This window comes from Hevea brasiliensis, chromosome 9 (genome assembly GCF_030052815.1).
Source record: "Hevea brasiliensis isolate MT/VB/25A 57/8 chromosome 9, ASM3005281v1, whole genome shotgun sequence".
In the NCBI taxonomy this organism is placed as follows: domain Eukaryota; kingdom Viridiplantae; phylum Streptophyta; class Magnoliopsida; order Malpighiales; family Euphorbiaceae; genus Hevea; species Hevea brasiliensis.
In genome coordinates, this window is record NC_079501.1 from 22,520,339 (window position 1) to 22,530,858 (window position 10,520).

At 26.9% G+C, this 10,520-nt stretch overlaps 1 long non-coding RNA gene across 1 annotated transcript; it reads left to right on the forward strand.

Annotated features, from left to right (window-relative positions):
• The first annotated feature begins 228 nt into the window (after window positions 1–228).
• LOC110657693 (uncharacterized) lies at window positions 229–1,171 on the forward strand. The gene is made up of 2 exons (XR_002495424.2): window positions 229–568; window positions 872–1,171. It is a non-coding gene; the product is annotated as an uncharacterized LOC110657693 (long non-coding RNA).
• The last annotated feature ends 9,349 nt before the right edge of the window (window positions 1,172–10,520 follow it).

Sequence of the window (10,520 nt, forward strand, 5' to 3'; positions counted from 1 at the left end):
CCCCTCATTTCACTTTGATTCATAAATTAGTATTTTTTTTATTGCATTTTATGTGTTTAATACGTGAGTTTGTGTAATTTTTTTTTATATTCCAAGAGTGTCCTTTAAAAAAAAATAACAAAGCATTAAGACTTATACTTTTTATTTTTATATTATGAAATAAATATTTTATCATTAAATAATTAATGTGTATTCATATGCTAATATGATGCCCGTGAATGTATTTTATTTTTTAATCTGGGTGCTGTGGGGAACTGTGAATAAAATGTAACTTCTGTCTCTATTTTCTTAGAGAGAGATTTCTCTCTCCTGTTTCTTGTCTGTCTGCGCCTGAGGCTTTTCTTGTTGCCATTCAAGCAGTTTCTTTTGCCCCTACGGGCAGGGTAAGCTCTCTTCCGGCCCGGTTGTTGGTTTGACTCTCCTCCCACTAGGTGGTTGTAAATATGTCTTTTTTGTATTCTTCTAGCAGATTGAGCTTTAATGAGTGAGAGTCTTTTATGGATTTGCCTTGATTTTGCTACTTCACTTTGCATGCAAGTGCTGCTCTTCCCCTGGGCTGAAATCACAGGTGATGCTTCTAGTTAAATCTTGGTGACCTAGCCTGTTTCATATAGCCAACAAGGTTATTTGCTTAAGGCAGTCTCCTTTTTAGCTAATGGTATCCTTTGAGATTTATAGCCGAACTAAGTCCATTTAAGGCTGAATCTTAAGGTTGGTTGCCAAAAAAGCTCTGCCATCAACTCTTGAATGGAATGTCCGGTCTGGCTTGCGATGTTTTCAGTTCCCATTATTTACGCTTTCCTTAGGTTCTTTTGGTTACCTAGTTTGATGGGTTGAACGAGATTGACTTAGTTTGTGTTTCTTCTTCTAGCGTCGGTGAGGTGGTCTTGTCTTTGTATGGAGGATATATATTGTGCAGCTTTTTCTCCAAGAGCAGCGCTGCTTGCCTCTTGCTTCAGTCAGGTCGATGCCTTTACTGGTCTGCTATCTAGGTCTAAAGACCTAGGGTTCCTATTGCCGGATTGGGGCTTTAGTGTAATCTGAGTCGAGTCTTTTCTTTGTAAACTGTAATTAGGCTTCTTTATTTTAGTCATGGGCCTAGCCTTGTATTATTCTCAGCCCTTTTTAAGGCATTTAATAATATCAAATACATATCTTTTGAAAAGAAGAAGCAACTTCTTTAAAAAAAATCTTGAATTAGGAATGATATGATTAGTATTATTGTATCTATAAAAGATTAAAAGTGCAGAAAATAATAAAATTTTAAATTTCAGTTTTTCAATTGATTTGTGAGAGTTATTATTTTTATGAAAATTATTAAAAAGAGGGTTAGAGGGTGTAATTCACTAATTATTATTTCACTTATTAAACTTATTTAAAACTTTTTAGAGAGAGAGAGAGAGAGAGAGAGTGTAATCCGTTAATTGTTATTTAGCCCATCTGAATAAAAAAGCAATAAGCCCTTCTGAAGCTTCAAGAGTTGCTGAATTTATAATATTTTGCATATATAAGTTCTTCCTTCTTATGACACTGCTTAAAATGTTGTCTGGGACTCATATCTTAATAAAATATTATTATTATTGGTGGCCTTCCATGAATAGACATGGTCTCTTACCATTATGTATTGATTATTATGGATATATTTAATCTAAAATTTAATAAAATAAAATAAATTAATTATAAAAAAAATTGAATCAATCAAGTATTATATGTACAAAATATAAAAATATAATTCTAATTATGGGTTTTATTATTTTTTATTTATGTTTAAATATAAAATCAATTTATATCAAATTATTTAAAAATTTAAGAAATTTAAATTGAATAAATAAATTAAAAATTGAATCATACTAGTTTGATTTGATTTTTGGGTTTAAATTAAGAATAGTGCTCATCTCTGAGGCTAAATTTTACATTGTCAAAGAATATATTGAATAAAATTTAAATGGATTTAATCATTTTATAAACAAAAAATATAAAATTAGAGACATAAAATATAAAAAATTGAAAAGGTTTCCAAATTTTAAAATTATGTTATGATACAAGTAAATTTAATTTTAAGTGAAAGCTTAGGTATGGCACTTAATTAATGATTAAATGAGCAGACAAGATATGTTTTCTATAAAACATGAAACAGGTCTGCCAGGGCACTTTAATAAATATCTAAAGCTTTTTGAAAGGAAGGCAAATTGGATTATAAAATTACTACAATTCGATGGTGGAAATTTAAAAATATACATATTCTTATTTACTTTACAATAATATTCAAAAATTATTATTAAATATTTTTTATAAAATATAAATTTAAATTGATTAATAAATTATGATAGTGAGTATTGGGCATTGAAGGAGTCGTATGTGTTTAAGATAAGAGTTGCGAAGATGAAAATGTTAAGGTGGATAAGTGGTCATATTAGACTAGATAAAGTCTGTAATGAGAGTATTAGAAAAAAAGGTAGGAATGGTGCCAATTGAGGATAAATTAAGAGAAGGAAAATTAAGGTGGTTTAGTTATGTGAAGCGGAGACATATGAAAGTTCCAGTTAAACAAGTAGAGCACATTAAGTTAGATGATAGAAAGAAAAGAAATAGTAGACTTAAATTAACTTGGAGAAGAGTAATACAACATGACCTAAAAGTATTATACATTTCAGAGGACTTAACCCAAAATCGTATAGAGTGGAGAAAGAAAATTCATATAGCCAATCCTAAATTTTTGGGATAAAAACTTAGTTGAGTTGAATAAAATTAAATTTATTAATTAAAAATATATACTCATTAAAATGAACTAAAATATATACTCATTAGAAAAATATTTATTTATTATAATAAAAAATAACATATTATTATAAAATAAATGAATAATACATATTAAAAAATTTTAAAAATAAAATAAATTTCTAAATGTAGTTTATAATATTTTTTTTAATTAAGAAAGATGTACATAATTGAAATAAGTTTTTAAATTAAAATTTATTTTTTTATTATTAACGAGTCAACTTATTTTCCATATTTTTTTTCTTATTCTCTATAAAAATGAAAATTTATATTTTCTTGACAAAGAAGATAAGTTATTTTGCATGTGGGTGACTTGTAGAAAGAAATCGAAACATAAAGAAAATGAAAGCATTTTGGTCCTTGTCATTTTCAAGAATTGTTGGAGCAATTATATTTATGTAAATAAAGTACATTCTTAGATTGTGATATATCTTAATATAGTTCATAATTAAAATAATTAAAACTAAAATAAAATAATAAATATAATTTTATATAATATTACAATAAATATTTAATTTAAATATTATTAAACTCATTTTTAAATAAAAATAAGTTTATATAATTGCTGCCCATCAACTATAAAATATCGTTTAATGAGAGAAAAAGAAGGAATTAGAGTTTCTAAAATAGAAATTAATAAAGACTAATAGTTGAATTCATATAGATAAAAAGTGCTCTTAATTATATTACTTTTAATAAGGAATAACATTTTCTTCATTGGCTCCATCACTTCTTTTTACGATAGTAATTATATAATATAATATAATATGAGAAAAGAAAAAGAAGGAACGAGCACTACATTGTGAAAGAAAAAGATCAATAATTGAGATTTAGAGATTAATATATATGGCCATAATAACATTGAAAATAGTTATAACACCACTGTCTCAAAAGAATAAAGAGAGAGGAGAAAAAAAAGAAGCAAGAGTAATCAAAGTTAAAGCGTTTGGCTTTCTTTCTTTGCTTTATTTTTTAGGGCAATATCTAAATGGACAAGATAGGAAGCAAATATATGATTAGCTGTATGTGGAATTTGCTTTACTTTTGCTCACTTCTGGACAAAATTGAGCCTTCAATTTGAAATAAAAGCATCATCTATTATCAATAAAAATAAATAATATAATAAAATTACTATGGTACTAATATGTGCGCATAAATGAGTGCTTGTTGAACTTAATTTTTGAATTTTTATTATTAGAATTGATTGGAATTTAAGTTTAAAATTTTATACATTTTTAAATAATTTCAGTATTACTATTTTTTAAAAAATATTTAATCTATGCTTATCTCACTAGCGAGCAACTTGTAATATGTTTCACTTAATTTATATCATATAAATTTTTATTTGATAAAGTGGATGTACATATAATAATTTTATTATATTAATTAATCATAATAGACTCATGTGAAACCATTACAATCAATAAATTTTGTGATATAATTTTTCCATCTTAAAGTCTATAAATATGTAATATTGTAAGGGTGGTGCGCTGTACTGAAGGGAGAATAGAAGCTGGTGTTTAAGGGAAAGAATCGGAAACTGAAGAAGAAATGAGAGGATTCGCTACTCTTCATGTATTCTTGGTGTTTTTAATAGTTTCCACCATCGGAAATAGTTGCAGAGCTGCTTTTCTTCAGAAGAGCAACGCCACTTTCCGGTGTGAGGATGGCCACCTGGACGACTGCCTGATAGCCGATGACTTGGAATTGGAGGTGTTGATGGATTCTTACATTACCCGAATCCTTGGTGATACTGATGATCCGCCATTTTCTGATTTCACCAGCTACCCCTCCGAAACCGCTGCGTGTAAAAAAAAAGGCACTTCATATACAAGTTGCGGATGCCCCCAATACAAACCAAAATGTAAATAGAAAACCTAAATATTTTCCTCTTTTTATCCCTCGTTTGTGTGTGAAAGTGTATTCTTCCTCATTCCTCCCTCTTCTTCTTTGGGTCGATCATAAATTTCATTTTCTGTGGGTAGAAAATGAATCAATCCCTCCACTGCGATCAGCATGTATGGCTTCGGCAGTTTGCTTCCTAATTGTAATGTCTTTTCTAAATCTGTTTATGTGTGTGCAATTAGCTATAGTTCCATTTCTACCAATGAATAAATATATTATGATATCTTGATCTCATATAATTTATTTACCTGTTTATGTATCCTAGAAATGACTACAAATGTCAGTAATCTGCATGCACAGTAAAACTTTGATGGAGTGCTTCAACAAAATCTCTTTGAATTCAGAGTGCTTTTATATATACGTATAATCAATATTAAAAAAAAAAAATTATATAAAATAGTATCGGATGTGGAGATTTGTTGGCTGAGGGAAAAGTAAAGTGGCAAAAGTTATGTTTATGATCAGAGTACTAATAATGGTTTTCAGAAGAAAATATTAATTATTTTAAATACGTGAAGATGAAATCCTTCAATTTCTAATTTTATATGCTTTGATTCTGTTTTTTAGTGTTTTCAAATGTTAATCGTTTGATTTAAAATTTTAATTAGCTTAATGCTAAGTTATCTGTGCATTCATGATTAACATAAACTTCAGATTACAATATAACTATTATAAATCAAGGACCTATCATTTTACTAAAATTACTATGTTTTCAGTTAGTAAATTACTCATATAAAAATTGAGTTTAAATATAAAAAAAATAAATAAATAAAGCTCAATGAAATTGAGGCTTAAAATTTTAAGTGGAGTTGGGTTTTGGAGTGCAAAGAGATGAACTGCACACCTAACGTACCGAACTACAAAGAGTTGCAGACTCGAATGAGCTGAGCCCATCCCATATCATAAATGGGCCAGCACTTTGTTTTGGATCTACGTTTCTAAATTACCCACTTATAGTTCAAAGATGTCCAAATATTACAGATTTTAAAATAAAAAATATAGTATAATTTTAAGTGGAAACTTAGGTATTGACTTAATTATAATTAAAGGATCGAAGAGATAAGATATATTCCTTAGAAATATGAATCACACAGAGGCACTGATGTTATTTTCTTCTTCTGCGAGTATAAAATGATAGATCTGAATATTAAATCTATAAAATAACAATAAAATTATTTAATTAATATTTAAATCAATAATAGGAGCTATACTTGTGTATGAATAGGATTATTAGAAACATGAATCACGCAGGGAACTTTCTTTCTTTCTTTCTTTCCATTTAATAAGCGTTCACATCATCGAAAGCTTTGTTAAAGGGAGGGTTACTTTATTGGATTCTAAAATTACTACAATTCGAGGCTGGGACTTTCTTTGCCTTTTCTAAATGCCTAATTATAAAGGTGATCAAAATTAAAATCAAACTATTGACTAAACTCATTAAACTGAAACTAAAACAGAGATTAATAGTATTAGTCAATTTCAAACAAGTTATTACACAATTTTCAGTTAATTTAACTCATCTATATATATATATATATATAATCCTTATTTTTATATTTTGTACATAAAAAAAATTTATAGATTATATTAAACATCAACTTGTTATCTAAATATTTCCAATTTTTAACGAATAAAATCTTATTTCATACAAAAAAAAAAAAAACGGAAATTCTCTTTACTATATATTTTAAAAATTTAAGATTCTTAATTTTACAATTCTATGCATTATAAATCTCTATCCATTATATTATATATCTTTAAAAGTCAATGTTTTAATAAAATTTTCGGTTAGACTAAAAAAAAGTTTTTTTTTAAATAATATTAATATATATTAAAATAATTACTCACTAAAAATTATTTATAAAATTTAAACATTTATTTATTAAAAACATTTTATATTTTTAATATCTAAGCATTTTAATAGTGACACTTCAAAAATTTCTACGCGGTATATGTGTATTTTTTTATTTTATTTATTTTTTATTGATTTATGTCAATTAATTTAAAAAATAATAAAAAATGTTTTATTAATGAACTTATTTCAAAATTTAAAATTAAATTATATATATTTTTATATATTTTATTAAATACAATTATTAAAAATATATTTACTAACATTAAAAATAAAATTATAATTAATCAAGAATTATATATTAACAAAATTTTATAACACGATATAAAAAAATATAAAATATAGAAAATAAATATTAGATTATGTTATTAAAATAAAGTAATAAATAATCAGTACAATGAAAAAAAAAATTAGTTAATATGTAAAGACAAAATAATTTCTCCCTAAAAATATTATTAAGAATAAATTAGGTTGATTTTGAAAATATATTTATAAACAAAAAAATAGCATAAAATATTAAAATCAATTTAATTTATTCAAAAATAGCTTTATTAGTAAATAATATAATTTATAAAAATATATATAAAGGGATAAATTTTTTTTATTTCTATATAATATAATATGAGAAAAGAAAATGACGGAATATCACTAACCTCTAAAGAAAGTAAGTCAAGGAAACATCAATAATTGAAATTTACAAATCAATATATGGGCATGATAACATTAAAAATAATAATTATTGTACGATTGCCTTAAAGAAAGGGGGGTGGGGGGGTGTAAAAGAGAAAAGGCTAAACTCTAAAGAAAGCAAGTCAAGGAAACATCAACAATTGAAATTTTCAAATCACTATATGGGCATGATAACATTAAAAATAATAATTATTGTACGATTGCCTTAAAGAATAAAAAGGAGGGGGGGGGGGGGGGGGGGGGGACATGGTGGGCGTGGGGGTTGTTGTGTGGTAGTAATCAAAGTGAAAGTTTTGGTTGCTTTCTCGTGTTTTGGGGCAATATGATTAACTGCATGTGGAATTATTGCTTTGCTTTTGGTCATTTGTGGACAAATTTGAGCCTTCGAATTGAAATGAAAGCATGAGCTAATGGGTCATGTTTTGGATATGGTTGTGTCAGTCTCTCATTTGGCATCAAGTATATATAATATATCAATCAATTAATTAATTAGATCATCAATGAAAATAAATAATATAATAAAATTATTATGGCGCCGATATGTGTGCATAAACAAGTGGGTGTATTGATTGGAATTTAAAATTTTTTATATTTTTAAATATATTCAGTATTTTTTTTTTTAAATGTGGATCAATGCTGAGTGAGTGTGAGATTAGGTCATCTAAAGTCTATAAGTATATACTAGTGTGAGGGTAGTGCGGCGTACCGAGGGGAAAGGTAGACACTGGTGGTGATAAGGGAAAGAATCGGAAATTGAAAGAGAAATGAGAGGATTCGCTGCTCTTCAAGTGTTCTTGGTGTTTTTAATAGTTTCCACCGCCAGAAATAGTTGCAGAGCTGCTTTTCTTCAGAAAAGCAACACCACTTTCGGGTGTGAGGATGGCAACCTGGGCGAGTGCCTTATCGCCAATGATTTGGAATTGGAGGTGTTGATGGATTCTTACATTACCCGAATCCTTGGTGATACTGCTGATCCGCCATTTATTGATTTCACCAACAATCCCACCGAAACCGCTGTGTGTAAAAACGGTATAGCATATCCTCCAAATTGGGGATGCCCCGTATACAATCCTCATTGCGTAAAATAAACCATAACTAATTAATTTCCTGTCATTCCTACGTATGTCAATGTGTATGTGTGAAAGTGTCTTCTTCTCTATTCCTCCCTCTCCTTCTGCAAGTAAATTTCATTTTCTGACTGTGGGTAGAAAATGAATCAATCCCCCACTGTGATCAGCATGTATGGCTTTGCCAATTTGCTTCCTAATTGTAATGTCGTTTCCAAATCTGTCTCTGTGAGTGCAATTAGTTCCATTTCAACCAATGAATACATTATATCTTCATCTCACATAATTTATTTATATGACTAATCTGCATAGTATAAAATTTTAGAGGAGCGCTTTAGCAAAAATCTTTTTGCATTCAAAGTGCTTTTATATAATACATTTCATGTTAATTACTCACAAATTTTGGTGCCGCTTGCTAACTCTATCAAGTCGTTTTCAGCCGAGCAAAATCCGAAATGATTTTAACATAAATAATTTATAAAATTAAAAATTAATTCATCTAAAATAAATAGTTTAAATTAATTCGATAATATAAATTTTAAATTAAAAAATAGAATTAATAAAATATTTTAAAAAATTTACGTAAAAATAGTGTCGGTTGTGGAGATTTGTCGGAAGAGAAAAGTCTGGTGCGAGGCAAAAGTTTTGATAACTAAATTATGGTTTTCCGAAGAAAATATTATTTTAAATACGTGAAAATGAAGCCCTTCAATTTCTAATTTTATTTGCTTTGACTCGGGGTTTTTTTTTTTAGTATTTTCCAATGTTAATCATTGATTTAAAATTTTAATTACTTAATACTAATTATCTTTACATTCATGATTCTGCATTATTTTAGTAAAATTACTGTCTTTTGAGTTAGTAAATTACTCATATATTTAAAAATTTTGGAAATAAGTTTTGAGTGTTAATATATTTATATCATTTTAAATATATATTGTATTATTTATTATATATATATATATTTAAATAATTTATGATATTTTCATTTCATCCTAAATATAAATATCAATTTAAGTTTGAAATTAAACTTTAATTCTACATCAATTAAAAATTAAATATTTTAGTTGATTTGATTAATTTTATTTAATTTCTACCTAAAAAATTGGCTAACAAAATAAATTAAATTAATTAAATAACCGAATTAAAAAATCAAATTGTGTTAGTTTGATTTGATTTTTGAGTACAATTTAAGAAAAATATGCCGACCCTACTTATATATTATCTAAGGCTAAATTTTGTCCATGACAAAATTCATTTCAGCACTATGTTTGTACATGTAACTACATTGATTATATTGATTAAAATTGAAATAAATTTAATAATTTTATAAAGAAAATTTATAAAATTAGAGACATAAAATATATAAAATTAAAGAAGTTTTCAAAATTATCCATGAAGGTTGGCCGAATAGTAATAAGTACCTATACCTCATACTTGAACATAGGTTTGAGTAGTGAAATTGTTATTTATGGAAAAGCTTTATCATAATCGTATCCCGATCTAAAGGGATTAGTCTTCTATCCAACCATTAAACATATAAAAATACCTTAAATATTTAAAATAAAAATTCAAAATTTAATTAAACTAAATTGTATTATAATTTAATTAATATTCTCTCCAAATTTAACACTTTGCCTTTTCTAAATGTATTTTAATGTGTAGTAATTATAAAGGTGAGCAAAACTTGCTCGCATCAATCATTATGCTTATTTCATGTCTCAGGTCATACATATTTTTATTTTTAAACCAGAACAACAAATGCAAATGTGTTATTCTATTTTCAAATCACACATTTACAAAAATTTTTATTGTAATTAAGACATCATCTATTTTTTAGAAAATAATTTATAAATGAAAAATATTTTTAATAAAAATTATTTTTTAAGAAAATATTTTGTCACGACCTGAATTTTGGACCAGACTAGAACTAGGAATTGGATCAGTATAAGGCCTCCAAAACCTACAGTAAGCCTAACAGTTTCCAGCCCAAACATAAAGCCTATAATCAAAGTCCAAATTTAAAAAAATAAACGGACAGAATCCAACCATAAATTGGATTATCCAACGAGAAGTTTTTAGCTCACTTGACTTATAAGTACAAAATAACTCAATTTGGGGAGTTCAGCTCACCCTTACTATCATCTAGGCAAATAAATAATTAAATGAGAGCTTAGCTCCCTCATTCAAGATAAACCCTCATCTCATATATCCAAACATGCCCACAT